Here is a 4,863-nt window from a genome sequence, read left to right on the forward strand (position 1 = left end):
ATACTCAATGTTAAATGGTTTTTCACAGTGATGCAATAGTTGGTTTTTTTTATAATTGGAAGATTTTAATACCAGATAACAATCACATAATATGTTTCTTGTATGCAGACAATTATTGCATGTAGACAGGGGGCGGCAATGTTATTACGTTGTGACAAATGAACATCATATTTACAGAGCAGATTTCTATCTTGCTAAAAGTTATATGAATGTTTATGATTTTAGAAATTATCAATAATTAGTATTTCTAGCAGGTTGCTTACATTAACAAGAGACTGCATTTGGCAGTCTTCATACTGGCTTATTTTATCCTGATTTTCTTGTTTTCTCCTGCCTCTATTTTTGTCATTCTCATTCATAAAATGATCACCAGGATCCACTGTTTTCTCCTGTGTTTATATTATTCTTTCTCAGCTGCAGTGCAACTCCCTAACAGCATCACTATAAACCAAGAATATATACCTCTTTTTTCAACAGATAAGTAAGATAGTCTGTAGATGAGAAAGAAATATATGAATAGAAATCCACTTTATTCCAACTTGCAGTAATGTTGTAGAATACAGAGGGAAGAAATATTAGGCAAGTATGAGAAGGTAAAAGAAAAAATATTACTAGTTTACTTTCTTACTTCAACCTTTCCTGTATACTTAGTATCATCTGATTACAATTTTCTTGATACTGATTTAATGTTTTACAGTGACATTGCTATGTTATTGATATTCCTAATTTCATTGCAGGTAACCTTCTTGATTTGTAGATGTTGTCCAAGAACCAGCATTCTTGTAAAAATCTATAATTCTAACTTAATAGGTAATATTTCTTCCTCTTAAAAAACGCTAAAACCATCAACAGTTGTTTCCTTCAAAGTTACCTTGATGCTTGTAGTTGTATTCCCATTAATATAATCAGAAATTAAGAAAAAAGTTCTCCTAGTGTCATCTTCCAAAATTTTCTGATAGACATTCCTTTGTACCTGACATCTGATGCTGAAAAAAATGTTGCATGTGAAGAGATTCAAAAGCTGCAGATGGTAGAATATTTCTTTAAATGAAGTTCTAGTGAACAGCATCTATCTTCTCTAGAAATAATCTGTGAAGTTTCTCTCTTTGTACTCATGTTCTGTTTTGTATTCTAATAGAAAAATGAAAACTATCTGAAATTTTCTGTTAAACTTGCAAGGCATTTCCCAATTTAATGAGGAAAATATGGGCTTCAAAATTTACTAGCAATGAATACCATACGTCACTAGCAATAGGCTTCTGATATCCTAATGAGTTAAGTGCTTGCATACAGGCTTTTTCTGACTTGGTTTATATTTTATATTTTTATTGTTGTTCTTCAAGGACATCCGCATGACAAAAGTTCTGTAAAAGCTGAGGAAGCTGGGAAGACAAAGAACATAGAATCTTGGTCCCTCAGCACCTGACACTTAGTGAGATGTTAGAAACTGAGCTGATGGTAACACTGCAGCAACCAGACTGAAACAGTTTCCAGTGCTCTTTGGTCTGTATAAGCAGTAGCAGAAATACAACCTATTCCACCTTATGTCCTTGCTTTTCTCCGCACGTACAAATCACTGCCTGTACTAGACTAACATTGTCCTCCCTGTCTGCAGACATTCTGTTTGACTAAAGGTGCCCTAGAACAAGGTCTCCAGACTGTGTTTGGGAGTTGTTTGGAAGTGTTTGCCTAGTGTAAGCCAAACCTTAGGCTAATCATAGAATCATAGAATAGTTGGCATTGGAAAGGACCTTAAGATCATCTAGTTCCAACCCCCCTGCCATGGGCAGCGACACCTCACACTAAACCATGTCAGCCAAGGCTCTGTCCAACCCAGCCTTGAGCACTGCCAGGGATGGCCCATTCACAACTTTCTTGGTCAACCCATTCCAATGCCTCACCACCTCACAGTAAAATACTTCTCACTTATATCTAATCTAAACTTCTAATAATTTAACAGTATGTGTTTGAGCTATAAATATTTCCTAACATTGTTTCATTTCTCAAGAGGTTTAGCTCTCGAGCTCTTGTCATGCACCAGCAGTTGTAGGGTGCAGACAGCATTCACCTGAATACTCTGTTCTCTCACTATTACTTCTTTGATGTGGTATTTTATTTAGCAGATTTCAGTAGGCGCAGATGGGGAAATTGTTTAGCATGTGGAAAATAAACAGCACTAAATTTGTTGGGTTAGTGGGGAAAAGTGAAGTTTTAACACAGACATGAGCTACTTCAGTCAATTTTTTAAATAGGTATGATATATGTTCCACAAGAAATTTTGTTCTCTGGCATGAAAACTCAGTTTACATCAAAGTAAGCGTGCTCAAGCATTAGATGGCAACTGCTTGTTTCTCTGGCTGTTATTACAATACCAAAGTTGCTCATTACAGGGTGAGCACAAACTTGTTCCTCTTTCACAGTGAGGTGTATTTTAACAGAAAAGAGGAAGGGGGTTTTTTTGCCATCTAAATTGGTAATGCTCTTGAGCAGCATGGGCTTGATTGTCAGAAGGATTGGGTACAACCCGTAACAACAATTCCATGGTCACTTGGAGTTTCTGAAGATCAGATTACACAAGGTTCATACATAAATGGTGATTTCATGGACAATTTAGGATTTTTTATTATTATTTTTATACTGGAAGACACATTGTAAATTTGCAGATTTGAGTGAGATGTTTGGGCAACAGTTGGTAAGTGGAATATAGACTGAATTGAGTGTAAGTGCAACAATACTTTGCAACAATTACCTATCTAAGGTTGCTGGCTAATTTGAAGAATCTTTGTATATTCCAAGATTCACTTGTGCTCAAACTGCTGCTCTAATCTCATAGAAAATAATGGGATTTCTTGGATGCTTTTGTGTGTCTTTGGTTGCTTGAAATGTAGTCCATTCACATCAAATATAATAAATGCCAGTTACAGGCATTTACCAAAAAAGAAATATTTTATTTTTTTTTAAGTTTGTAAAGGGAGAGGCTTGGAAGCGGTTTGGGTTTAAAATTGTAAATTATTGTGGGTATGCAATTCTTATTAAGAGTAACTGTATTGGTATGTTTCACGATGACTATGTATTTCAGGCTGTATTGTGCCTTTGGGCATTATCCTGTAATGGAAGTAATTTGTGATGTAAGCCAGAAGGAGGATCATTCCCAAACAGTTTTCTGGGCTTTCTCCATGTTGGCTAGAGGGAAGGGAGCGTGTTGCATGAGTCATTTACAAGCTGCAAGGCACTCAAAGAGCTGCAGCAGTGCAGAGATTTAGCTATATGAGAGAGCCAAATGCAAAACTTGAAAAATCTTAGTACAGCTTCACTGAGAAAGGGGAGGAAAGGGAGATCTGTCTTCTGCAGATTTTCTAGATGGTGTTGTAGGCTGGTTTACCTCAAAGAAACAATGAGATGCTGTCCTAGGACATAATACCTGATAAGCAGGAGATGGAGAAAAGAAATTGTAATTGTGAAAAAGAACTTGTATTATTCAAGATAAAAATAAGAGATGATAAATTAATAACTGCTACTCCACATGCCAATATAAGTTTTCAAAATCACTAACTTCAACTTACCTGATATAGCTATAGAGTAAGTGCTCTCCTCCCTAGACATTCACTGCATTTATACAGGGCAGATGAGGTTACAAACAGACATGCTCCATTACAAATTGTCTTTACATTAAAAAAAAAAAAAAAGTTAAATTTTATATAATTTTATTTTGAAGGAGTCCTTTACCTGTATTTTGCCTAGAGGCTGACAATGAGTGCTTAGCACTCTTACATAATGTTTCCAGTCCTCTCCACATGAATAAAACAACACACACAAAAATCCTCTAGCCTCCAGCCATGCTGCTATGGATTGCAACCATGTCAGATTTCATTAGCTAGCTAAGATTAGCTCTTGTTCATAACCAGTATGCAGGGTCAAACACAGAAAATGGTAAAACAGGTTATGTGAAGCAGGTGTACCTATGCATGGATATATGGGCATTTCCTGCATGCAAAAATATGTTTATGAAAGTGGAATTCTAATAACAATTTCTATTTTCAGGAAAATCCTGGATCAGAATTGCCATGCAACCTTATTTCACTACTTAGTGCACACCATTATAATAAAGACCAGACATATAGTCACATATTTATTTCTTCATCAACCCTTGCTTTACGCAATACACAAAAATGGTACGCAGAATGCAAAGCTGCCCTGTAGTAAAGGAGGACATTGTGTGTAGGTCATGTCTCATTCACATCTCTGAAAACTAAAGCAGCTGAAGGCAAGAAGAACAATGATTGTTGTAAGTTTAGGGAGATGAATGCTTGGCTGGTGAACTGACACAGAGGCCTGTTTTAGTTGCTGAATCACTTAAATTTGGCATAGAAGGATGAACATATGTGTGTTCATATTACGGGCATCCACCTTGAAAACGCGGGGTCTGATGCACAGAAGACAAAGCTCTTCTTTTCCATTGTTTCTACCAAATCAGGTTTCTCAGTTCAGATGTTATTTTTAAAAAATCTTTCCATTTCTCAAATTGCCAGAATTTTTTAATGTTCTTTTTGCCTTTCTTTTTTAAATCTTCTGCACCACATATTCTTTTCTTCTTGAGTCACTACTTGCTCTTGCAAAGGGACACTTTACAGTATTGTGTCTGATTAACCCTATAAATATGATCTCTCAGCTTTCAGTGTTGGTATGTTCAACCATCAATGCCAGTCACCAGCCATAAAGCATGCTTTGAATTCTCATTCTACAGAAAGATTGTCGTACAGAAAATTAATGCATAAGAGCAGACAGTGCAGAACACTGAACTTGATCATAAGCTGCCTTACCTCACACTGTTCCCAAACTTATTTATTGCAAACTCACAAACTG

The sequence above is a fragment of the Neopsephotus bourkii genome, unplaced genomic scaffold, assembly GCF_033783945.1.
Source record: "Neopsephotus bourkii isolate Nb327-2 ecotype Australia unplaced genomic scaffold, CSIRO-AGI_Nbou_v1 NB_1820, whole genome shotgun sequence".
Lineage (NCBI taxonomy): Eukaryota > Metazoa > Chordata > Aves > Psittaciformes > Psittacidae > Neopsephotus > Neopsephotus bourkii.